The following is a 26,980-nucleotide window of genomic DNA, read 5'->3' as shown; positions in this document are numbered from 1 at the left end:
CCCCCCCCCCCACCCCTTTGATTCATCACCCTTTCAGATAGTGGTCCTCCTGCCATCCATACTTTTTGTGGAGAATCGGAGAGCTAGCTTAATTTCTTTATTTTTTAAAATGTATGGTAGAACAAACTATTCCATTCTCTCATGGAGAGGCTAAGTCACTTTTTCATCTAGATGACAACTTTAACAGCTTCTATATATTTACTCTATAAATATGTTAATTTCCATCGTACAGGGTAAGAAGTATGGCATTTTCCTTTTTGCTATTGCAGATGAACAGCTTTAATGAAACAGATGTATACGACACTAGGATGGTAAGTCTGCTGCCACATAAAAGAACTAAAGAGATCTGAGACCTTGCAATGGTTACTAGAATGCCATCTGTTTACCTGACCCACTGCTTCGCCTATGCAGTTAGCAAAAATAACTTCCTTTTCTGAGAGTGCAAGAGAACTGGGACACATGGTTCTTTCCCTCTTTCCAGTGGGTATATCATCTCAGGCTTAGGAACTAGAAACTCTGTTTGTTAGAAAAGAACCTGTTCATTGCTGACAAAATACCTGATGGGTGCATGTCACAAGAACCGTTCCATAATTTTTATGACAAGTTCACAACTTTGTACTCGTGGCAGTGGTATGTTCTGAATGCAGAGGGAATGCTGAGTTCTACTGGAGGGATACGTAGCTGGTGGGAGATGAGCTATAATCTCTGGGGAAGAACTATACATGGGAGAATAAAACAACTGAGATTTTGAAAACTGAACCACTTGGTCTTTTTTAAACCTGCAGGGGCACTACTATTTTGTTTTCAAGGATGAAAGCCTGGTGGCCCCTCCCACCAAGGATGGGGGGAGTACACTGATCAAAGCACTAATTTCCTTTTAACTTGAAAACTTCTATGTTGGGCTTATGAAGTTCTCAGAGTACCTGGGTCCATTGATGGTTTTACTCCGAAAACTACCAAAGGTCACATTGTTCATGTGGTTTAATACAACACCAGGTGAAACTTGGTACTTTCCATTTAACTTCCACGTTGAGATTTTAGACTTGTTGAAATATGCCTTGAGGGAATAATAGAAACTGAAGTGGAGGAAATTGTTTATATATAGTAAAATGCCAATGCGCATAACACTTCTGCTAGTTGCTGCACACTTCTCCGCTATCACATGTGCCATCTGAGAGGAGTCTTGCATGAGTACAGCATAAGAATTCAGTCCACAGCCCTAGGAGGGCTCGTCACACTGCTTCCCACCTCCCTGCTCTATGAGTGCATAGTAGGACTGTCACTGGGCCTGGAGGAGAACAAGTCACCTCAGGGTCATTTAGGCCTTTGTATATATTTTTGACTTGGGTGTCTCATCTTTCTTCCTTTTGCCTGTTTCTTCTACTTGTTTCCTCATCTTCTTACCTCCATCATCCTGTGGAACAGCCATTTACTCTGTTCCATCCTAAAATGTGTTGTCAGGATCACAGATATATGCATATCTTTCCCCAGAGAGCTTGGTTCTGGAAAGCAGAAGGCATGCTGTAAATCTAAGGGGGCCAAAGAAGGACTTTCTACCAAAGTGCTTCAGCATTGCACAGTTTCCAAACAAAGTATTACCAGGGGAAGTCAATCTCATAATTTTCTTGCATGATGTCATTGTAGATTTCCTTCTGCCTTTCAGCCAGAAGGACCCACTGTGCCTTACAGAAATACAAAGCCACCATGTCAAATTTCATCAGCACCTGAAACAATACACATTCCATTCTCAGTGCCTGTACTACCAGAGACAGTCCTACCATGCACTCATAGAGCAGGGAGGTGTGAAGCAGTGACAAGCCCTTCTAGGGCTGTGGACAGGATTCTTATGCTGTACTCATGCAAGGCTCCTCTCAGATGGCACATGTGATAGTGGAGAAGCATGCAGTAACTAGAAGAAGTGTTATGCACATTGGCATTTTACTATATATAAATAGTTTCCTCCACTTCAGTTTCTATTATTCCCTCAAGGCATATCTCAACAAGTCTAAAATCTCAACATGGAAGTTAAATGGAAAGTACCAAGTTTCACCTGGTGTTGTATTAAACCATTTGAACAATATGACCTTTGGTAGTTGCTGGTAGTTGCAGTTGAAATGTGAATGCTGGGGTTTGACTATGAGAGAAAAGGCAAATTTCAGTTAACAACAATTTTTTGTAGTGAATTAGCTTGTCAAGGGAGGTGGTGACAACCCCATCATTCAAAGCTAAACAGGGCAAAGGTCTAGAAAATATGTCCTAAAGTTAAAATTATGAAATCCATATTAAAGCACCTAAGCAAGCTCACGTCACCCAGACCACAGGATAGATGTGGCTGTATCACACAAGCCCATTCCCATTCATCGATTTAAAACTCACACCACTCAGTGATAGTCTACATGAATAAAGCACTTTAAAGTCCCAATATTTCAGAGTGCCTTCCTGGTTGCTAAGCCTCTCCATTTCCCTGTGAGCTAGGCAATTCTCATCTCCACTTTGCAAAGACATTAAATGACCTGCAGAACATCACACAGCACCATAGCTGGAAATAGAAACCCCATGTCCTTTCTTCCAGCCTTATGCCAACACCACCAGATGGTCTTACTATTTACCTTTTGTTCCCCATCATGTTGCATTTTTCCTTAACATAATTCCAGTAGAAAACAAAGATAGCAGTGACTGGAAATTCAGTGAGCAGCTTTCCCTATTCTTCTGTTTCCATCTCCAGAGGTAGCAAGTCAGGAAAGGCTGCTGATAGAGAAGGAAAGGAAAATTGTTGGACTCTTCTTGCTTTAGTCACTAAACAGAAAGGGAATCAGACAAGGATAGGCCCTAGCTTATGTATTTCAGCGCAGTGCATCCCAGAGGTTCTTCATCCCCGGCACCTGAAGGACTATGTGAAATGATGACATTTAAGCCCATCACAAGGTAACATTTCCCACATATGCAATCTGCACAGAACCATAGGGAAGGAATATTAGTTTTAGGAGGGAGCTATTTTAAAGGAATTCCAGGTAGGAGAAAGGGAATGAAAAGAACAGGGTGGAGCAGTTAACTTGGAGCTACTAAGCAGTAGCATTACAATGGAGGAAGGCATCGGTAATTTCAAGCATATGTAATCGCAGTGCAGCACAAAGTGCAGGAGAGACAAGAGTCCTGCTGTTCCAACATAACAGGCACAGAGAGGGACTTGCTATAGGGGGAGTGGGCTAGAGATATCTCTAGTTTAAATTTCAAATCTGCTGCTCAGTTTAGCAGCATCAGAGGTTAAAGAATTGCAAATGTACTCAAGGTTGGAACAAGATGGAAACTAGTGGTTGGGTCATCTTTTTTTTTCCATCCCTCCTCTTTTTCCAATCCTCACAGCTCCAGGCCTCAAGGCAAGGACTGTCTCATCTTCTTGTTACAGGAACAAAACATTTTTTATGTCCTATGGATTATATCAGGCTATTAAGCATAGGGAAATGAGGCAGCTCATTCTTTTCTGTGATTCTATGAAGGTGCTAATGGGCACATGTCTGAATGGACAGGGCAAGAACTAACAATCTTAAACTACAGCAGAGGAAAATTAGGTTGGCTGTTAGGAAAAATGTTCTAATTATGAGGGTGGTTAAACACTGAAGCTGATTACAAGCAGAGGTTGTAGAATCTCAATCCTTGGAAATGTTTAAAAGTTAAAATGTTTGGTTAATCTTGACTGGGATGGTTCAGACAGGGATTATCCTGCCTAGATAAGTTCCTGAGGTGCCTCTAGGCCCTGTTTTTCTATGATTCAGGTCAGTGTATACATCCAGGGACAGAAGCATGTTTAGGAGGGATCTGAATTAGAAGGGGAAGGTTGTCCTACAACAAAACACCACAAAAATTGGGACCTTATAGAGCTTGAAAGAAAGCATGTGACATTTAAACTTGAATTTGGGGGGAAGTAAGTCCATAGCTCTGGACAGGCAGATTCTTGTTTAATTTATGCTTGCACCTCATGAAACCTGAAAACATTTGTAAAGAAGTAACATTTCACCATTGTTACTATGATAGCTTTTTGCAGGCCGGATGAAGCCCACCTGTGACTTATTAGCCACTGCCCATCCATTTTAATGCAGCATAGCTGGCTCCTATAAGGTTACCTGGAAAACTTATTGGAAAGAGATGAATGAAAGCTAATGAGTTGTGGATAGGCTGAGGTTGAACAACACTGCAGTGAGATGGTGTTTATTGTCAAGGCCAGTTACAAACCTGTATGGCATGTAGGTGGGGCAAAAATATTCTGTTTGAGAACCTGAGGAAGCTGTAGTAGGGTAGAGATTGTTCTGTCTCAGTCTAGTCAAGAGAGTATCTGGAACAGGGGCCCTGGTTTGTGCCTTTGGGTGGGAAGCCTTTGGGCTTGGGGTCAGGAGGAGACAATCAAGAGTTGGTGATAGTATGAATTGGATGATATTAACTTAATGACTGCATTTGTTATTTGGCACAGACCATTATGAGTGCCTGGAAACACTTTAAGGGAAAGAAAAGGGGCAGAAGAGATTTGATCAATAATGGCAAGTATGAGAGGGAAGGGAAAACGGACCAAGGAGCTTACAAATGGAGTGACCTGACTGATGCAGACACAGGTGAGCTTATGCTATATTAGACTTCTGGCATGCTAACTTAATTGTGTACTTCAATCTGTTGAGAACAAGCATACCAGTGAGGACCCCTTACTCCAGCTGCAAGGGACAGGCAGGCCCTATGCCTTAGACTCTTCCTGCTAATGGCCTTTTTCAGTTAATGTCCATTCACAAAGCTGCATGTGTTCTCTTTTTCTGCTTTCAGGTAACTAGCACACTTCACTCATCCTGGCTCCCCTGGCCTGTAGGGACTGGTGTTGCTACCTGTCTTACTTCATCTGAACAGTCCTAGTTTTTCATATCAAGTCCCACGTCTTTGACTGAACCTTGAAAATACTCATTTGTTCCTATCTTCAGTTTCAGGGGGCATGGGGGGGTGTTAAGCAGAGCTGCCAACTCTGCTTCACGGAAGAACTGGTCTCTGTGTTGGTGTCCTCTTATTTTATTTTTAAAACTTTACAGTTCTGAAAGTCAGTTCCTTCACTTGAATTTCAGCATGTTTCTTGGAAGTAGGACTGATGTAGTGTGGTAGGATGTAGGCTTCTTTCTAACTGCATCTGGTCAAAGGAATGAGTATTTTAGGCCTCTGGCAGACATTTGCTTTAAAGATGTGATGACATCTAATCCTACGCTGTGTGTAGACTAAATGAGGTGTGTGTGTGTGCATGACACTTTAAAGCTGATTATGAGCAGAGGTTGTTGAACCTCTGTCCTTGGAAACATTTAAAAGATTGGCCAATCTTAACTGGGATGGTTCAGATGGGGGTTATCCTGCCTAGATAAGTTCCTGAGGTGTCTCTAGGCTCATTTACTGTGGCTTGCTCACAATGTTCTGAGACCTGGAATATGAAACAGGTCATCAGCTTGCCAGCTATAGTTCATTTAGCTGTTGCTCACTGGCTGGCTCTTTATCACATAAGGTGGTGTGTACATGCTGCTGGTTCAGTGGGATGAGCTGAAGTTACATTTTCAGCTTTGTAAAGGACAAATGCTAATGTTATGATGTACTGAAAAGTCATCAGCAAACTGTATGTGCAGTTTCTAATATGGACTCTGCAGGAATCTGCAAGACCTAAGCTGGGACAGCTGAACTCTGGTAATGCCCTTGGGGACTACCACCTGTCTGTCCTTTTTGTCTACTTTAATCAAGAATCTAACTGTCTCTAGCTGATAGCGAACTTGGGAAATTTAAATGACCCACCCAACCATTTGCTAGGGTGGTTTGTTGGCTTTGGACATTCTTCACTGATGTTTTAGCAGATGGAAAGAGCAATACTTAATAAAAGAAATATGCTGGTGGTTTTCTCTTTCAAGCTGTCAAATTAGTAGAGCAATGACTTTGAGCAAGTTAATCATCTATGGATATCAGAGACCACCTAAATGCTGAAATGAAATATGCCACTTCAAGTCTTCACTTTCTAATGGTGCAAAATTGCAGATGACCAAAACACAGAAGAGTTCTGGATGGGAATTTAAAATTTTAGGGATGTTACTGGTGAATTTATGCTTTAAAGGGCCAGCCCTATGTGCCTTTTCCCTCCTAGTCATGCCTCTCGTGTTCATGTGGAATGAATATTCTCTCAGATAACTACAGTTAAGCTGGTTTCAACCAAATGTTAGACTCTGAGCATTGGGACTGGCAGTTTTTGGCATGACTTAAAACATGAGACTGTGCTGCAAGGATTTTGTCCCAAGACAAGATGCATTTCACTGCAAACAAGTACCTCAGTAAGGCAGTAGAAACACTACAGGCAGAAGACTATGAGAAACAACTTATTTATAAGACTAAGGCTAAATACAGACATTCAAAAAGCCTGAGCCTGAATTAATTCAATCTATGCAGGTTAGTTTAACCTGCATAGATTGAATCGATTTGCAAGCGAATAGACATTCACTTTTGATTTCAGAAATGCAGGAATATGTCTGCAGTGGCTCAGGCTAGAAGCTGGTAGGGTGCTATATGTATTCAGGTCTGCTGGGGCCTGGCCTCAATTGGGTGGGGGGGTGTTAAGTTCCCACCCTGGCTTGCAGGGACCCCAGCCAGGGTGTGCCTGGAGGGGAAAGTAGCCATTTCTTCTGCCTAGCATTTCCCACCCCTGTCCTCACTGCTAGAGTGGTGGGGGCGCCTGGGGGAAGTGCCTGACAGGCTTCTCTGCCCTAACCAGGCAGACCCTGGCTGGGGTCCCAGGGGAGAAGGGAGGGAGTAGGGAATAAACCCTCTCCCTGCCCCCCTCACCTCAGGGGGCCATAACAGGCCTGTCCCTGGCCACAGCCCACCTCTGCCACTGCAGCAGTGGTGGGGCAGGCACTGACACAGGCTGGTCTGTCCTGGCCAGGCAGACCCTGGCTTGAGTTGGGCAGGGGGCAGAGGGGGGAATTTAAACCCCCTCCATCTCTGTTCACTTCATGTTGCTGCTGCGGCTGGCCATGCCCCAACCCCAGGTCAAGCAGTGAGTGAGGCAAAGTGCCTGACACGGGCTGCTGCGCCCCTGCCTGGCAGACCCCAGGTGGGGTCTGTGTTGGTGGGACAGGGGAGGGAGGGGGGGATGAATCTCTTTCCTGCTCCCTTTGCTTTAGCGGGTGGGGCTATGTCTGCCCATGCCCCGCCCCTGCTCTGGCTAGAGATCACAGGGGTGGGGCCAGCCCAGCTCCATTGGAGCAGATAGCACAGCTCGGCCCAGGGCTGAAGTGCATGCTGGGATGCTGGGGGGCTCTGATTTAACTGAAACCAGGAAGGGGTCAGGGATAGTTCCATAAACCATTTCAATTTCAATCAGTAGGTCTGATAGTACATTCACCCAGGTTTAACTCAAATTGGTTTAGGCCATTTTGAAATTGGTTTATGTGCACTGAACTTCTGTTCTGTTACAGGTTTAAACCAGTTTCTGATCACTTAAACTGGTTTATGTGTAACGTCTGTCCCTAGCCCATGTGTACAAATCTTATTCATTTGTACACGCCACAAAATTGGCCTTTAAAGCAGGTTAAATGCCCTTTTGCACTGCTTTAATGGTGTTGCTGTTTGCACGTTCGGTGGCCTATTGTGCGTTAAATGACTTTGGGACGTAGCTAAATAAAATGCATTTGAGGTGTTTTAGCTTGCTACCTTAGTAGCCATGGAGGAAAGCACTGGGCCCTGTGCAGCTCCGGGGCTGTGCAGGCAGCCTGGCAGCCAGCCTGTGCAAGCTTCACTGAAGGGGGGTGGGAAAGGGAGGAGCAGCAAGACTGATCCTTTTTTTTTTTCTCTCTCTGGAGCCTGCCTGTCTGTCAGAGCTGCATGGGGGCCCAGTGCTCCCCACCATGGTTGCGGTGTCCCCCAGGACTGCCTGGGCTGGGTTCCTGCAGGCAGGTGCCACCTGGGGGACACTGCTGCGGAGGGAAGCATCAGCCCCCCCTGCAGCTTGGGGACTCCTTGGCCTGCTGGCAAATGCCCCCTGCCGCTGGAGAGGTAGGTAAGGATCAGGCCCCAACCCCTGTGTACATGACACTGGGGCGTTACTTTGGTTTAAATTGAAACAGGGTTTTTAAAAACCCACTTCTTCAATTTAGGGAGAATGAAACTGAAGTATACCCCTGTGGCATGTACAAATGCCCTCAGAGTCTAGGAAGCCCGATTCCAGGTTCATGGTATAGAGCAGACACGTATGTCCCAGACTAGTGCTGATGTTGCAACAATGTCTTTTAAAGCAGGAGTTTCAAACACCCTGCTGCTGCAAACTGCCCCAGGCTGGATCCCTATCCTCAAGGAGCCCCATGGCCTGTATCTGGCCCAGGGCACAAGGTGAATTTGACACCCCTGACTTGAAGAACTACCTGGTTCCAACAGCCACAGCCCTGTCAGATTTGAATGAATTCCACTAAATACCTGTCAGCGACAATCTCAAACAGGACATGAGAAGTTGTTTGTTTAACAGTCCATGAATATTCAACACTATCCATAAGTACAGATATGTTTACCATGTTTTGTCAGTTGAGATGCCAAAAAAGGTGAAATGTTGGACTTCATGTATGTTGTTGTTTTTCTTAAAGGCATCAACCAGGGGTGTTACGAAAACACTGGAAAATGTTGACATGCCCTGAACAAATATGTCAGTATATTCTTCCACTACATGAAGTGTCTGCAATGCTGCAGAGGGGTGGAAGTAGGTGGGGAAAGCAATTCCAGATTCTCAGGCTTTGATCCTACTTGCTATCATTCATTGTCAAACACTTCCCAGACAAATATTTCAAGTGTTAAAATACTGTGAAGAAAGTCCTGCCAATTACCAATATAATTTGCTTGAGCAGGAAAAAATTAACTGGAAAAAATCCATTGAGGACATCGGACATAAAGCTGATATTGCCTTTTACAAACCTGGTGAAGACCGTACTGGGTGGTAGAACTCCCGGAGTCAGTCAATATGCTCCTTGAAGCAAAGTATCTTAACCAGTGATTGATAGAGCCGGTATATTTAACTGGTGTTATTCAGCACCTATGCCAAGGGTTCTCAGAGCTTTTATGCCATGGTCTGGCAAACCACAGCCTGGAAGTGGCTGCGGCCCAGCAAACCGTGGCCCAGGCGTCACAGCCAACCACACCTGGAATTTCCGGCTGGCAGATGGGTAAGGATACCCCATCCCCTTGGCGGAGGGTGGGCTAAACCCTGTGCTACCTCAGGCCCTGCACAAGAAGCCCGCAGCCTCTTCGCCTGGCCCTGGGGGGGCTGTGGTTTGCCAGTCTGTGGACGCTTCTGTTCTGGCAGCCGACCTGCCATGGCCTGGCACTGGGCTGCAGCCCAGGGTTGAGAAGCCCTGACCTATGCTATCTAAACTGGGTGATTTTTAGGAGCACTGCAAGATAGTTTCTGACTTTTTATTTCGGCAATCTTGAGTCTTTGGAACAAGTAGGAGCTCTTCCAAAGGGAGGCACTGTCAACCAAGGCTACCTAATTCCTTAGAAATGAGGAGCTATTTGAAAAGAGGTAGTTTAGGACTCTACAAATGCATTCTTGCACTTTGAAAAATGTGCAAACCCTGCCTTAGATCTTCAAAAAGCTTTTGAGGCTGTTATTTTTTAAGACTTAATTTTAGAACAAAGACATTTTTTACAGTTAATGTTGGTTTTTTTTTTTGGTTTTTAAGACTCATTTGAGCATATCGTTAAGATACAGCTTCACAAACTGTCTTTTTCCTATGCAGGTTGAAATGTCCACATGGAAGGGTTCCAAACTTCTTGCAAATTGAACCTTTTATTTCTGGAGTTAGTTACCTCAATTATAAAGGCTTTCTGAATATCAGATCTTGTAGAAAAATTGACTACTTTACATGTTTTATCTAAGATGCTTAACAATAGACTGTAAGTTGTTCCATTTGGAAATATTGAATGACTTTGGTATGCGGTGTATCACATTACCTAGTTGCCAAGCTTATTATTTTTCTTTTTGTTTTTAACTATTGCATTTACTGAAATGTATGACCCCCCCACCATATTTAGATTCTTTATATGTAAAATTTATAAGTTGCTTATAATTTTTCAGGTATAGAATCTAATTATTGGAGATTTGTCTTGAATTTGTCTCCTTCCCACTGCTACAGCAGGAAAGATACAGCTGCAGGTCAGATAGCCCCTTTGCCTTCTTCCCCCCTTCTTTACTTTCAGACCCCGCTTTTCCTGAGCACATGGAAGTAAAAGGCAAAACTTGCATAGAGACAAATCATTACAGGTACCCGGAGACGGTTCAGCTAGAATTGATACATTTTACCTTTTTTTGAAACTGCTGCAACTTTTAGCACAAGTGTTCCATAAACATACTTTTGTACCACTTACATATAGTACAAACTATGTTGTTTTTATTTATTTACAAAAATATCCAGATTCCATTTAAACCTTTCTTCCTTTCCCCTTTAAAAAAACATAGTTAAGTATTCTGTTTCTTGGAATACAAACTCTTCTCCAACTTACTCATTTATTTTGGGTATTCCACATTTAACATCTTAACATGAAACCTTTCTCCATCCCGTTTTTATACAATCTGGTTTCCTTTCCAATTCCTTCCTCCCCCCCACCCCCCATCTTTCTTTCCATAGGTTCTATCTACAAACATCAGGACCCATCTTTCTCCCAGAGTTGTTTTTTTTTTTTTTTTTCCGCTTCTTCCTTCCCTTTTTCTCTCCTTGGTCCCTCCATAGGTACGTTTTCACTCTGTATAGGCCTAGCTTTAAGCACTGTTTGACAGATCACTCTACCTCTTTGAAGATCAGCAAGGTTTTCACAGTCCACAAAGCATTTTTTAAAACGGATTACCACCGTTTTTCTTCTGTGTTCTCTTTTTCTTTTTTGGTCCCATTTTTGGTGTCTCTGCACCACTTCTTCAGCTGTCAGCTTGGTGCCTGTTATTAGCTGGTATAATCGCTCTACCCTTCCCCACACCCTTTGTGTAAAGGCACATTCCACAGCAAGTGCTCATGTGTTTCCCTGGTACTTACTCATGTCCCTTGGGCATTTTGTGGTCCAGCAGAGCTGTCAATGATATTGCAGCTCACAAACTGGCAGTATTCTGCATGCCAACATCCAGCTTAGCTGTCAGTCCTCTTTAAGAAAGTCTTTCACACATCTCCTTCCAGATGGTTTTGACTTCCTCTGCAGAGAGAACAGCTGTGATCGGGGAAACTATCTCACCAGTGCACCTCTTGTTGGCTGTTGCGATGGTCTTTCATTTCTTCTGGTTCTATTTGCTGTAAATTGTATCAGTTCTGGAAATCATCTATTACCAGATATCATTTAGAGGGCTGCCATGCCCATGATTACATGGACGGACAGTCTCCTATTTCCTTTCTCCTCCATAGTCTTCCTCGAAAGTATTTGAGAGACAATGCTGCTTTGGACTCCCCTCCCACCACCAAATTACAACATAGGCTTAATTTTTATCCATTATGAATAAAAACACATCTAGGAAGTCTCTCCTGCCATGTTTCTTCTGTTTGAATAATATGTCTTGTGCTGGTCTCTCCCATTGTGACCCCCAGAAGTGCACACATGCTTTCCCTATTGCACAGGCTTTGGTGCATGTTGGGGTGGAGCACCAATCCTGTATATAAGATCATGGCTTTTAGCAGCTGCATCTTTCCCTCTAGGATTAGCTTCCACCCACTCCAGAGTCTCATCTTTTGCTTGAGTCTTGCAGTTGTTTCTTGCCATGCTGCCCTCTCTAAGTTTGAGGTGTACTCCCAGTACCCATGTTGCTTCTTTTACCACTTTAACCCCCATCCCTTACAGGTACCCCATCACCCCACATACCCTACACATACTCTTTGCAATGTTCAATTTTGCCCTGCAGCCTCCTCATAAAGCTGAACATGCTTTATCACTTCCCTAATGGACCATTGGTCCCTACATACCACATTTATATCATACGCTAATAAAAAATAAGGGTTGGAAGGGACCTCAGGAGGCCATCTAGTCCAACCCTTTGCTCAAAGCAGGACCATCACCGTCTATATCATCCCACCCAAGGCTTTGTCTAGCTGGATCTTAAATCTCCAAGGATGGAGATTCCACAACCACTGGAACAGGTTACTCAGAGAGCTTTCCTACCCTCCTTGTGAGGCAGGTTTTTCTTAATATTTAACCTAAACTTCCATTGCTGCAACATGAGACCACTGCTGCTTTTTCTGTCATTTGCCACCACTAAGAACAGTTTAGCTCCATCCTCTTTGGAACCCCCCTTCACGTAGTTAAAGGCTGCTGTTAAATCCCCCCTCACCACCAAGGACATAAATCCCAGTCTGCTCACCACCAAGGACATACACGACCTTCAGTTTGCAGATGATTGCTGCATGATGGTTCACTCTGCGCAGGATGTGCAAGCATCCTTGGATCTCTTCAATACTTCGTATAAGAGACTTGGCCTATCCTTGAATGTCACCAAGACGAAGGTTCTCCACCAACCCTCCCCAGGCCAGCTGAACATTCCTTGCGCTATCTGCATAGATGGGGAGGCTCTGGAGTACATGGAGCACTTTCCATATTTTGACCGCCACCTCTCTCTCAACAGACTACCATTGATGAAGAAGTCCACCACTGGGTCAGCTGTACCAGTGCTGCCTTCTTCAAGCTGTGACAATGTGTATTTCAAAATTAGAGACCTTTGGAAGTTGACAAAGGCCCTGATTTACAAGGCTGTCATGCCAACAACCTTCCTCTGCTGCAGTGAAACCTGGATTGTCTACTGACACCACATTAAGACCCTCGAGCTTTCACCAGCGGTGCTTGTGTTTGAAACCTGGGGAACAAATGGGAGGAGCAGTGGACCAGCACAAGTGTCCTGCAGGAAGCTGTGGCCACCAGTATCAAAGCCTTGCTCTTGAGATATCGACTCCAATGGATGGGCCACTGCGTACGGACGCCCGAGAACTGCCTCCATTGCCAGACTCTCTTTTCCCAGCTCTCTGGCCAATGCTCAAAGGGCGGCCAAAGGAAATGGTACAAAGACATGCTCAAGGTCATCCTCAAGCACAGAGGCATTGACACCAATGGCTGGGAGGAGCAAGTTGCTGATTGTTCTATGTGGCACCAAGGCGCGCACCACTTTGAGGCCCAATGACTGGATACTGAGGCGGAATGGTGATGGTGGAGGAAGGAGAAGGAGACCAGCCCAGGGCTGTGAATCCTACTCCCTCGCGCAACAACATGCCCCCATTGCCAAAAAACGTGTATATCCAGAATTGGGCTCCTCAGTTACCTGAGAACCCATCAAGCTTGATAGACATCATTCTTGACTCCAAGGGACTGCCGCTGCCACCAATTGTGCATTGTAACCCCCAGGTCCTCATCTGTAAAACTGCTGCTTAGCCTGTTTGGTCCCCAGCCTGTGCCAGTGGATGGGATTGTTCTGCCTAAGTGCAGGACTTTGCAGTTCTCCTTTATTGAACCTCATGACATTTCTTTTGGTCCAACCCTCCAATTTGTTGAGGTCTCTCTGAATCCTAGTCCTCCTCTCCTGGATATCTATTACTCCCCCCAGCTTGGAGTGATCTGCAAACTTGCTGAGGGTGCACTCCATCACATCTTCCTGGTTGTTGTTGAAGATACTGAACAAAACCAGCCCCAGGACCAACCCCTGGGGCACTCCACTTAATACAAGTTGCCAACTAGACATCAAGCCTGACAATCCAGCCAGTTTTTTCCATTCATCTACCCTGTACTTCTTTAACTTGCTTATGAGAATGTTGTGGGAGGCCTGTATCAAAAGCCTTGCTAAAATCAAGGTCCACTGCTCTTCTTCCTGCATCCACAGTACCAGTCTATGAGCTCATCATAAAAGGCAACCAGGTTGGTCAGGCATAACTTTTTCTTGGTGAATCCATGCTGCTTGTTTCCTAACCACTTTCTCTTCCCAAGTGCTTAGAAATGGATTACTTGAGGACCTTCTCCATAATTCTTCCAGAGACAGAGGTGAGGCTTTCTGGTCTCTAGTTCCCCAGATTCTCCTTCTCTTTTCATAAAGATGGGCACTATATTTCTCCTTTTCCAGTCATCTGGGACCTCTCCCAGTACCATGAGGTTTTTTCCAAAGATAATGGCCAGTGGTTCTGCAGTCAATAGGCCAACTCCCTTAGCACCCTTGGGTGCATCATATCCAGCCCCATGGATGTGTACACATCCAGCTTTTCTAAATAGTCCCTAACCTGTTCTTTCACCACAGTTGGCTGCTCAACTTCTCCCCAAACTATGCTGCCAAGTGAAATAGGCAAGGTCAGCTACCAGACTATGAAGACTGAGGTGAAAAAGGCATTGAGTACTTCAGCCTTTTTTCTGCATCATCTGTCACTAGCTTGCCTCCCCCATTCAGTAAGGGACTTGCAAGAGGAAGATCAGGGAAAGTGCAATACCTAGTTGTACTGCTTTTGGTGGGGAATGGCAGAGGGCTCTCATCCCCACATCTCCCTGCAGCTCTTTCTGTCTGTCACTGATTTGGGTGCTGCTGCACTAAAAACAGAGAAGCTGCTTCAAGTCTTGGACACCGGGTTGCAGAATGTTGCTGACCCAACAAGAGTGCCCCCCACCATCACTCTGACTTCCACAGAGGCCTTTCCTCTCTCTTCTGATTCTTCCCCCCACTCCTTCTGCCATTTCCCTGTTTCTGCTGAGCTGTGTCTGAAGGGAGCTTGGAGGGAAGCAGAAAAGGACTGGCATTCTCCTTGGGCTCATTCCAGGGAGGGCTTAGGTGGGTGGTTAGGAATGTGAAAGGTGGGGCAGGAGGAAGAGGAGTTTAAGGAAGTCAAGAATGGGGCTAGGGTCCCTGTGTCTCTGTGGCTGACAAAGGCAGTGTAAGTGAGAAGCAAGGGGGACTTTCGGGGGTGACTTTTTTTTTTTTATTGGACCAAGTGTAAAATTTGGGAGTTGCTAGACAAGGGCACTGCAGAAGGCACTTGGTGCTCAGAAACTTCTTTTAACTGGCCAAAAGACAGACTGACTGGGAGAAAAAACAAGACATAAAAAAAAAAAAAAGGTAATTGAAGATGTCACTAAGATCTCTTGATTCTTGCATATTGTCTGGACCACCATGACTACAGCAGTACTCCAACCCTACTGCAAGGAAGGTTGTGGCTTTTATTTGGCTGGGCCTATCTCATCCAATCAGGGGGCAGAGCACTTTATGGGCGCTGGCTGTTATAGCAGAGTCTGGTGGGGGCCCCCCCCCCCCCCCCCCCCCGACCTGCAACTAGTTTACACCCAACTTTGAGGACTATTGCAGAATTTTCTGTTCTTCGTGTCAGGTAATCGGCTGCCTAGACTTGTGCCAGTGACTCTTTGCAGGAACCAGCTGGATACAAGAGGATAATTTTGAGATGCAAAATTGTGTCTGCAAGAATGTTGGGCCATGGCTTGGCTGAGAAACTGAACCACCCCAAATCCATAGCTTAGAAAGAGTGGAGCTGACAGGGATACATGGCACAGGTGCCAGAACATGATGCTTTGCAAAGTCAGTGATTCTGAGTAGGTTGCTGGGAGCAAAAAGAGACGTTCTGGAGCATACTGTTGTGCTGCTCTCATCACAGCCCACTGGCAGCAGTCTTCTCGCTCATTAGTAAGACTGAGTGGGATGATGTAAGTTGGGGAAAATGACAATGTGGGTTCTGTGTAGAGAGGAATTTGGCTCAGTGTGTGTAAAGGGGAGTGGTATCAGATAGGAAAAAAGCAACAGAAAAATTGTCATACCTGCCTTGCATAGTAAAATACACAATTATTTCCCTTTGGTTAAAACATGACACATGATCCCTAGGCATTGAAGAAAAAAGATGCATCTTCTCCAGTTTTCATCAGAAGTAACTACACAAGGAACTGGATTTGAAAAGCTACAAAAAAAATGCAGGGAGGAGAAAGCTAAGAAGGTACAGGCAATGACTATTTTAAAACCTACATGCCACGGAAGAAAGAAGCTGGTGGTTGACAGAGAGGGGTTCTTAGTAGTGCCACCTAGCACAAAATTCTGCTTCTAATTCAACCAGACTTCTGAATTTTCAGCTTTGTGAATGTGACATGCTTCCCTTAGAAATACCTGAATTTCTTGTTCGGGCTGAATTAAAGAGAAGAGTATGAAAAGACAAGGTTAGGGAAAGGTTCTTACAAAATGTATGATGCAGGTGGTGTTAAAATACATGTTAAAAACCCCCCACTATTTACTAAGACCCAATTTGCTTCCAATTCTGCAAAGCCTTTTGCAAATGCTTAACCTTATACACCATGACTAGTCTGATTCATAGAAGGCACTGAATATTGCGAAGTCCAGTCTAATTTTACTGGTTTACTTTGATTTTTTTTTTCACCTGAGTGTCTTTCTGTGTGTGCAGCCCAAATAAAAAAGCAACCCTAGATTGTGAGCCTATAAAACAATCTTTTAAAAACGTTGTAGAAACAAGTTGAGCTGGAGGAAAATATGATGTTTTACCTGAGAGAACTGCAGGAGGGAGCTTATTGAAGCAGAGAACTTGGAAGTTTAGTAAAAGGACAGAGTGAACCCGTTGTCTGAAGAACAAGGGATCAAAAAATAAAGTAGATATTGTCACAACCCAAAGTTGTGGATTTTTTGATTAGCGGTGCCAAAGCACACACAAATTATGTTCCCGCCGAATTGCAGCTCTTTTGCACGACAGAGTGTTCTGTTGTTATAGAGAACCCGTGTGCAGAAAAGTGTTTCCCGCCGTTTTGTAGCCTTCTTTGCATTGTGCATTTCTCTTGCATTTAGTGATAGTTTCATAGTTTCATAGTTTTAGGGTCGGAAGGGACCTAATAGATCTTCTAGCCCCTGTGGGTCCTTTCGAACCCAGCGCGTCTTTCTTAAGACGACGATAGAGGCTCCAATTGCCGAACCCCCGGAGCCTAGCAAACTCCGGGGCACCACTTACCGACAGCCTCTAGCCTCTCCCCGTCACCGATCGCAGTCCAGACGAATCCCTACCCTAGAACCCAGTTATCGAAACCACGGAGTCTGAACCACTCCGAGGATCCTGGGAACCGAGTTTTAGAGTCCTCCAACGAGGATTGAAGCGGAGCTGTACCTGGAAACTGTCCAGCCTGCACTGCGACCATCTCCAGTGTAAGTAAATAATCTTTTCAATCAACCATTACGCCTCCGTGACTGATTCTAGCTCGAGCGTACTACCCCACCCCGCGACTTTTCTCCGGCCCCGCGTGCCCAGGCTGCCGGCCACAGCCCGTGTGCACACAGATGGGCCCGGCTCGTGCCCGGCGAGGACGGGACCGGGAGCCGGCCCGCACAGATATAAAATGTCTCTCTCTTTTTTTTTTTGTATCTGGAAGTGGTATCTGAAACTACCTTGTGTGTCTGAAGGATGAAAACATGACACACACAGGGATACTAACACTTCTACCATGTCACCTCCTCATCCAGCACAGCACAACACTTCAACCACTCTTCTATCCATGTGTGCCTTCACTTCCCCAAGGTTTTACTCCCTCCATTCCCAGATTTTGTTCATTTTACAAGAGTAAAGCTTCTCCCCTTGCTGCCTCCACAATCTGGAGCAAGGTACCCTGCTGTATTTTCTCATGTACCACCCCATGTCCCCCCACCCCAAATAAGACTTCTGCCTTCCTTGTTTTGTGGAAGGCAGAATGGAAAGAAAACAAGACTGGTTTGGAGTTGTGGCCAACTGAGTGACCCTAGGGTAAGTTCTCCTGAAAACAATGCGCCTTAAAAGTGTGATATCCAAGGAGACTGCCTGGGTGAAGCAACAAGAACTTTCTGGTGCAGCAAGGCTAGGTCCTAGATCCTTGCAAGTAGCAGGACTGTTATTTCTTCACTGTAAATAGTTCTATATAAGTAAGTTCCTGTAAAGAATGAAGAGTTGTTTTCACATTGTGAGCTTCATCCAGATACTACAGACTGCACTCAGTAACAGCAGTAGCTCAGTTGCTCCTTTAGCTACAGAGTTCACCCCAGAGCTACAGCTGTGAAGGATTTAACAAAGGACTCTCAACCCCTTCTGCTTGCTGACCCTTCACGGGAACCAACAGCAGCCACCTTGGCCGCATTAGAGCACAGTCTCTGAGTGGTTTTATTCCAGCAAAGAAAAATCACTAACTATGCTAAGACACACACCCCAGTTTTGAAGGGGTGATTTTTTTTTTTTTTCTTTTTTGGGGGGCGGGGAAGCATGCATGTGGTTGGTAAGGGAATGTGCTATGTTCATACCTCTCAGAATGCATCTCCTTCTCCCTCGCCTGTGAATTCATACAGGTGTTAGTTGCTCCTTTGCATTGGCTCTTCTGAATTCACACAAGATTGACTTGAAGAAAGATGACATGTCCTTGTACTAAAACCCTGGTCAAAATTTGAAAATATTATTTGTATTCCTTACTTTGCACCACTTAATGAGACTGTATCCATCTGAAAGAACTGCAGAATGCAATTTGGTTCTGAAGTTAGCTTAGTTAAAGGAGCACAAGGCCACATGAATTGTACATTACTTTAAAAGTGGTTTGTTCTAACCTAGGGTAGCTGAAGCAGAAATTTATTAAAGCTACTTCAAAATAAGCCTTTATTTAACCAAAACAACAGCATTCATACAGGGTCTCACACTGTTTTAAAACCACAGCTTAAGTTAAATCTATTAAACTCTCCCATGCAGGAATGGCCTTCCTTCTGGAGCCATCATGGAACCAAAGCTCCATATGACTGCCAGGAAGTGTGTTGCTTTTTTAGGTTCCTCTTAAGCTATTAGGGTTCAATATACATTTTGAATGACTATTAAATTGATGTTACACTGCACTTGTAGAATGATAGACTAGTAGGGCTGGAAGAGACATTAATTGGACCAGATACCACCTCCTCCTCCTCAAGGCAGGATTATCCCTGAGTAAACCATGATCAAGTGTGGCTCTAACCTGCACTTAAAAGCATCCAAAGATGTAAATGGATTTATAGGTTGACAGAAATTAGGGGCTGGAAGGGACCTCGGAAATCATCAGGTCCAGCCCCCCTGCTCTAGGCAGGAAAGACTGCTGAGGTCAGGTGACCTCAGCGAGGTGTTTGTCTTTTGAAGATCTCCAGGGAAGGTGATTATATCACCTCTGTGGGGAGTCTATTTCAGACTCTGGACACACGAACTGTAAAAAAAAAAAAAAAGCTTTTCCTAATGTCTAATCTGAAGCGATACTCTATCAATTTATGACCATTATTCCTAGTTTTCACCTGGGGTACCTTGGTGAACAATCTCTTTCAGCCTAACAGAGCTTTGCATTTAGACATTTTTATTATCTTTTCCTCCAGGAGCTAATGCTTCTTATTGGCCTTCAGAGGATGAAAAGATCCCTTCAGCATCATAGATGACTTCTAATCCAATTGCTAATAAAGGCACAAAAAAGAAAAGATCATCCTGTCAGGTAAGAAGCCCTGCCATGGGGAGATGCCAGAACTGAAAGGTGATAATCAAGTGCTCCCTGCCATGACTGACTTTTCTGCAGGAGTCACCAGATGGCATTGTTGCACACAGTCTTACACATTCTTTTCTGAAGCAAGTGAGCAGGATATAATGCTGGAAGACATACTGTATTGTGATTGGTTCTGTGATGGGAACTCTTTTCTTAACACCAAGGGAAACAATGGAGCAACTTACCTAGAAGGCACTACAGTGCACTGGCCACAGGTCATTAGATAGCAGCTTTGAGTCTGTTTTGCTATCGTAAAACGGGGGCAAAACTGTTGACTTCCTGCACTAGGGGCTGGGGGCATTAATTAGCAAAGCCCATGCAGTCCCTGAAAAACATAAAAGCTTCTCAGCATGTAGAGTGTTTAGATGCCTCATAATGTGGAAGAGCATGGAGCAGCACTGCTAAAGGAGAACACAGAACCATTGAGATGCAGTATGAGATGGAGGAAAATGTCTGCAAGTGAATTGATTCTCTTCCTTATGGAGAAGTGAGCTAGTTGACAAGTGCTTTCTTGGAGGGGAGGGGAGGGAGGTTAGAGACCATCCAAGTGTCAGACTTCGGCATCTGTTCTGATGTGGAATTTGGAAGTGAAATTTTCAGTAATCTCCCACTTGGCACGTGGCAGATTCTCTGAACACGAAGTCCATTCCACAGGGTGTGTCCAGAGGTGTATCCAACTCCTAGCTGCCCTGACACTTGTAAATCAGCAAAATTAGGATCACCTCTAGGCTCATGTGGGGGAATCCTGGCCCTGCTGAAGTCTGTGACCAAACGTCCTTGGGCTTCAAGTGGTCCAATTTTCTTCCATAGTCTTCAGGGCTAGGGATAGACATTCGAAGAGTATGAGCCTAAATTGATTCAACCTTTAGGTTAGTGTAACGTAGCCAGGTTGAATTGGTTTTCAACCATACAGACAATCCCTCTGGACTGAGGAAATTCAGGCACATGCCTGCAGTGGCTCAGGCTAGAAGCCAGGGGTACTAGAACAGCCCTCCCTTCCCTTGCACAGAGTTGAGCTGAGAAGGTGTGGCCAGGCCCTGGCAAGACTTTCTCATTAGGGAAGTCTGCCTGCACCATCCCAGTATTTTCCCTGCTGGCTGCTCAAGGGGTGGGCCAGTTGCCTTAGAGTGCTACCAAGGGTCTGGGGGATGACAAGTGTGTGTGTGTATTTTATGCATGCATGCATCTGTTGATGACATGGAGCTTTTCAATCTCCCTCCCTGCTTGTCAAACTATCTGCAGCAAGCTGACAGGGGAGCAAGGTAGCCTGGAGCTGATAAGAGTCTTTATCATCCAATTAGCAAAACAATAGCCTCTCTTCTAGTACTTCAAATTCTTCTTAAATGCACACTGGGGTGACATGTTGATTAGCTCCAAAAGCCCTGTTCTGTCTGCCCGTCTGGCTCAATGAAATTGGAGAAACACACACACAGACACCTCTCAGCATTAGCTAGTGCACCACATGCCTAGGATCCATGGGGCTGGGGTCCGTGCTGTGGGAGGAGGGAGGGAGGAGGGGATTTCCTGCTTGAGCAGCAAGGGAGGGGGTAGGGCAGGGAGAAGCCAGCAGACCCTGCTGTGTCTGCAGTCTCTGCTGGAGCCTTATACAGCACTAGCTAGCATACCACATGCTGGTTATGGTCTGTGCTGTGGGAGAGGGGAGAAAGGGATCTCTGCTTAAGCAGCACGTGGTAAGAGGGAAAGGGGAGGGGGACACACGGAAGCCAGTAGACCCTGCTGTGTCTGCAAGTCTGTACTGGAGGAGCTCTGTCCAGGGAGCAGAGGTGAGGGGCCAGCCCTGCTGTGAAGCAGGGACTGCCGCCCAGCCCAGAGAGCATGCCGGGGGTGTCTGGTTTATCTTAAACCAGCAAGGGGTCTGGGACAGACACGGCATAAAATGGTTTGAGCCAAATTAGTTAAACCTGGTTAAATGTAGTATCAGACTTATCTTAAACCAGTTTTGGCCATTTACAAACTGGTTTATGCACACTGAACATCTGTTCTGTTACAGGTTTAAACCAGTTTCTGATCACTTAAACCAGTTTATGTATAATGTCTGTCCCTAGCCCAAGAGCTAAAGGAGGCCAAGCTCTATGTTGGACCTTCAAAAACAAATTGAGGGGAAGCAAAGCATATCTTAGGTTGTCATTCAATGACCTTTCCTGAATTGGCTGTTTATCTCTTATATTTATTTTATTAGATTTGTATCCTACCCTATCCAAGATGTTCTTGTTCTACATGTCACTTCTTTTCATGGGTGACTGTTATTGTCCACCCTAAATGTTCAAATTGCACTCGGCAGACAGATGTTGAATTGTACCCAGTAGACCATGTAAAGAAGGGAGAGTGAACAAATTAATAAACACATTTATTGTACTTTCTCCTATGCTTCTGCTACAGAAAAACAAGACCAAAGAAGTTACATATATCATGGTTTGTGGCCAACATAATAAATGTTGTATACCCAGCTATAATACAGTAAAAAGAGAAAAAACAGCTGAGAGGAGGAGGCCAACGCCAAAAAGTCTGTCTTCACAGACAGACTGAGAACACCCAGCAGGCCTCCAGGATGTGTGAAGAGAGGGAGTGATAGGAAAACAACTCCACTGTTTTTTCTCAACAGTCACCTGGCATATTTCCATCAAGGAGCAGGCCAGTGGTTTTTAGGCAGAGAATTTTGGAAATAAAATCTTCCAGAGGCTGAAACAGTAGTGGCACCTCTGTACCAGGCTGACAATATTTCTACTTTGCACAGGAAGAATGTGTGCACAGGAGCTTCTGAAGATCAGGTTCTTTCTCCTGCCACAGACACATTGGTGGCCAAAATTATTCACTCTGGTTCATCTGACCTTTTGCAAGAAAGTGCTTCCGAAGCCTCAGTGTACACAGACATAAAAAGCAACAAGAGTATGTGAACAGAGAGCTTAGGTGTTCTGATAAGGATAGAAATTATTGATTACTAACAGGAAGGACCCTTTAGCAAAAGTACCATCTTTAACTCTATAGAAACCATTAGAATCTAGGGAAATTGCAGAAAAGATTTTATAGGATGCTACAAAAGCAGCACCAGATAACAAAATTTTATGCCATCTACTCTGAAGGTATTCCATGAATTTTTTTGGAAGATATAATCAGCAGACTTTCTGTTGACCTCTTTCCCCCCGCCCCCCATTTCCTATTGTGAATTTGGATGCAGAAAATACTTAGTTAGTGAACAATATAACTAGAAACATACTACATGTATTCTAAGTACTCCTTTACAAAAGTTGTGAGTTCTTCTTTCACAGTAGTCCTTTAAAAAAATCAAATGAAGATGAATGAAAATATGGGAGATATTATTTATACACTGAGGACAGACAAGCTGCGGGAGGCCTGGTCCATTCTGTTTGCACAAGCATTGTAGAACATTCTGATTCTGCCTTTTTTATTTATTTATTTTTTTTGTTTGAAAAGACCTAACAAGTATGAAAGATATTTTTAGCTCACAGAATTGCAGCTTTAATGGCAAAAGAAGTTGCTGAACATGACATTTCAAGCCAGTTCAGAGGAACAGACATTACCCACTTCATCTTCAACACCAGAAGCTGTCAATATTATTAAAATATATATTCTTACTGATCTTGGCACAATGATGAAGATCCCGCAATAAACTTTAAACCCACATATTCCCATGGTACCCATGACATTTGCGGAAGAAACATTAAGTAGATTCTTGTCAAAAGTCTTAGGGCCTTTGTACCTGCCATGTTTTTTGCCTTTTCTTGTGCTGCAACGGCGTGACTGTTTGCATGAGTGGGTTTTCCGGATGCTTTAGAAGTCTTTCTGGCGTATTCAAGTAAAACTCCTTGGACGTAGTTTAGTTTGGCTCGCCATGAATAAAAGCGTTGTGTCCATGGATTCATTGCATGCAAACACAAAAGCACGCAAAGATGTCTAATGACCTCTTTGTCCACCAGATGGCGCTGCAACTTTTTTGCAGTTCACCCTTCGAATTGCTTATGCTTTTTTTTTTTTCTTGTGCTGTTTTCCAGCTCTGTGCTCCCACAGCTATGTGGCAGGGCATGGGGTGGAGTGCCCTGGGCCAGCGGGGCAGCACTGGACTGTCCTGATCTCCTGCGGTGCTGCCAGGGGACTAGGCTTAATTTGTTCAAAAACCTAGTGAGTGCAAACACTGATGCGATGCTCCAAAATAAACAAGTATAAATTTGCTAAACCTATTTAAGTTAAATAGAGGTTGATGTCATATATCTTGACTTCAAAAAAACCTTTGATCTGGTATCCCATGGTCACCTCTTGGTGAAACTGGCCAACCGTGGCCTTGGGTCCACCACAATCTGCTGGCTGGGAAATTGGCTCTGTGGTCAGACCCAGAGGATGGTAATTGATGGAAGTCAATCGTCATGGTACCCTGTGACCAGTGGGGTCCCCCAAGGCTCTGTCCTTGGACCCATATTGTTCAACATCTACATTAATGATGTGGGCATTGGAGTCAGAAGTGGATTGGCCAAGTTTGGTGATGACACCTAACTTTGGGGCAAAGCATTCACACCTGAAGACAGGAGGGCGATCCACGCTGACCTGGACAGGCTCAGCAAATGGGCAGACAAGAACCTGATGGCGTTTAACACTGAAAAATGCAAGGTTCTCCACCTTGGGAGGAAAAACCTATAGCATCCTTATAGACTTGGCAGTGCTGCACTGGCTAGCACTATGGAAGAAAGAGACACGGGGGTCATCATTGACCACAAGATGAACATGAGCCTTCAATACGATGCTGTGGCTAGTAAAGCGAGCAAAACGCTGGCTTGCATCCATAGATGCTTCTCAAGCAAATCCCAGGATGTCATTCTCCCCTTGTACTCGGCCTTGGTGAGGCCGCAGCTGGAGTACTGTGTCCGGTTTTGGGCCCCACAATTCAAAAAGGATGTGGAGAAGCTTGAGAGAGTCCAGAGAAGAGCCACGCGCATGATCAGAGGTCAGGACAACAGACCTTACGACGACAGGCTGAGAGCTATGGGGCTCTTTAGCCTGGAAAAGCACAGGCTTGGGGGTGATCTGATGGCCATCTATAAGCTTATCAGGGGTGACCACCAGTATCTGGGGGAACATTTGTTTACCAGAGCACCCCAAGGGATGATGAGGTCGAACGGTTATAAACTACTGCAAGACTGTTTCAGGCTGGACATAAGAGAGAATTTCTTTACTGTCTGAGCCCCCAAGGTCTGGAATAGCCTGCCATCGGAGGTGGTTCAAGTGCCTACATTGATCACCTTCAAGAGAAATTTGGATGCTTATCTTGCTGGCATCCTATGACCCCAGCTGACTTCCTGCCCCTGGGGCAGGGGGCTGAACTCGATGATCTTCCGAGGTCCCTTCTAGCCCTAATGTCTATGAAAGCTAATGAGGATTAAACTCCATGGTGTGTACAAGCACCCTTAAGCTCAATTAATAGCAGAAGCCCAAAGTACAGAAGATATTTCTCAAGATCTGAAGTGAATGAAATGGCTGAGAACCTTAAAGAGGGCATGGAACAAGGTCTATCCAAACATAAAAAACAGTATTGTGGCAGCTTCAGATGAAGAACAACATCTACACCCATAACATGAAGAAACAGTTAACTGAGTTGTTCATTCTGTTTTGAGGAATATTTTACAAAAAGCTGGATGTGAGCAAGACTTTTATGATGACCTAAGAGTTTGTAACACTTTTTCCTCAAAAAGAGGCTAGTGCAATAACTGAGGAAGTCTCAAGTTGCTCCTTTTTACAGGCTGTTAGTGACAGTTCACCAACACTGAGCAAAAGTATGATGAACCTAGACAGAATTGCTGACAAAGTTCTTTCCCAAGTGTCTGTTAGCACAATACTTAAGACTGGGAGTTTTGGAGAGGCAATCCCAGGTGTAAGTGCAAATGAAAACCCAACAGAAACAGAGGAGCTGCCTGTGCAAATAATCCTTTAAATTAGAATCAGACCTGTATCCATTGCTCCAAACTTGGTTTTTGATCATTTAGCAGTTTTTTTCCATGACAACAGACCCTCTTAAGGAAATGTAAAAAGGATTTCTTGCTCAAACTGGGCATGGTCTAAAAGACCTAAGAAGAGCATCGCTGGCTGGGAAGTTTCCCAAAGATGAAAGTTCAAGACCTGAGGCAGGGTGAAAGGGCAGTTGTTTCTCTTTGGGTAGTTCAGGACAACAAGTCATAAGACCAAGGAAGGTAAGTAGAAAGAACAAGACAGTGGCAGTCCTGCTTTGTGACTGCTTGTAGCAGGTTCCAGGTTAATTACCTCTCATAGCCTTTCCATGTTCTTACAGGCTCACAGCCTTTGTTTATCATCTCTCCTGGCAGGGATCAATCAACATAAGTTATATGCACAGTTTCTGATATGCTGATGGTCTTTCCATGCTTTGTGGTTGTCTTCACACTCACAGGCTGACTCTTGGGATAGCAGCACTCCAGGCATGATCCCTGGGCTCCACCATGAGTTGACCTGCCTGCTCTCTCCCTCTCAGCTCTCTACCTGTCTCAGGCTCCTGTCCATAGGAGCCGACTCTCACACCCCTCTGGTTCCTTCCTCTCCTGGAAAGTCTCTCTCTTCTTCACTCCTTCCCCTAGGAGACCTCTTAACTTCCTGTGGAGCTGGATTAGTTGGCCCAGTCCTCCTAGGCAGCCTGCAATCAGGTTTCACTGCCTGCAGCTGGGCTGTAGTCCTTACCAACCTGCAGACTGCTCCTAGGCTCCTTGACCTGGCAGTCACAACCAGCTCTGAACTAGGTACTGGCCCAGAACTAGAAACTGTAACAGGTCATGCCTAGACCCAGATTGTTTAGCAACATGTGGATTGAATAGTTGGGTCTCCTCACAACAGAATAGTTTCTATTCTGAGAGAGCAGTAATGGATCAGTTTGTGACATAGGCATTTTCAATTGTGGACTGAATTTAAAAAAACCCAAACTTCATTTGTGACCTTGCTAGAGCCCTGATCCAGAAAAATATTTAAATACAGAAATCCCACTGGAATCAATGGAATTGCTCACAGGCTTAAGTGATTTGCAGTGTTTGGGCCTAGGATAAAGAAACTAAGCATTTGTATAACTCAAAGCCTGGTCTAATGATGAATTGAAATTAGTGACACCTAGTTTGAGATGCGCCTTTACATACCTTCCTGAATTAGGGCCTTGAAAAAGTAATAAATGACAGCCATAGAGGCCCCTTAGTGTTTGTTTCTCATCTGCTTGAAAACAAAGTTTTGAATACAACAGATGGGGAAAGCAGGCTAAGGAAGAAATATCAATTTCTAATAGTGGGCATCTTGAGAGAACCTTCCACTTTCTGGTAGCCAAGTCAACCTCACAGGAAGCATAGACTGTGTTTCTGTTTGTTACCATGAAGTTTCTATCTGGCCTGGGACCAGGGGTGATTGCTGTCTCCTAAGTTGGGGGGGG

General features: G+C 44.7%; 1 protein-coding gene across 3 annotated transcripts in view; it reads left to right on the top strand.

Annotated features, from left to right (window-relative positions):
- Window positions 1-26,980, top strand: part of LOC102386905 — a 67,842-nt gene that overhangs the window by 7,397 nt on the left and 33,465 nt on the right. Inside the window, exons 1-3 of one of the 3 annotated variants that reach the window (XM_025198202.1) lie at window positions 4,155-4,241; window positions 4,466-4,604; window positions 19,376-19,488. The gene's annotated coding sequence lies outside the window, so the exon portion shown is untranslated. Of the gene's footprint in view, window positions 1-4,154; window positions 4,242-4,465; window positions 4,605-4,772; window positions 4,807-19,375; window positions 19,489-26,980 lie in introns of those variants that run through there. The other 2 variants (XM_025198204.1, XM_025198203.1) reach the window with 2 other exon arrangements.

The sequence above is a fragment of the Alligator sinensis genome, unplaced genomic scaffold (genome assembly GCF_000455745.1).
Source record: "Alligator sinensis unplaced genomic scaffold, ASM45574v1 scaffold19_1, whole genome shotgun sequence".
Taxonomy (NCBI): Eukaryota; Metazoa; Chordata; order Crocodylia; family Alligatoridae; genus Alligator; species Alligator sinensis.
The sequence above is the reverse complement of the archived record's forward strand: the minus strand, read 5'-3'. Positions and strand labels throughout refer to the sequence as shown.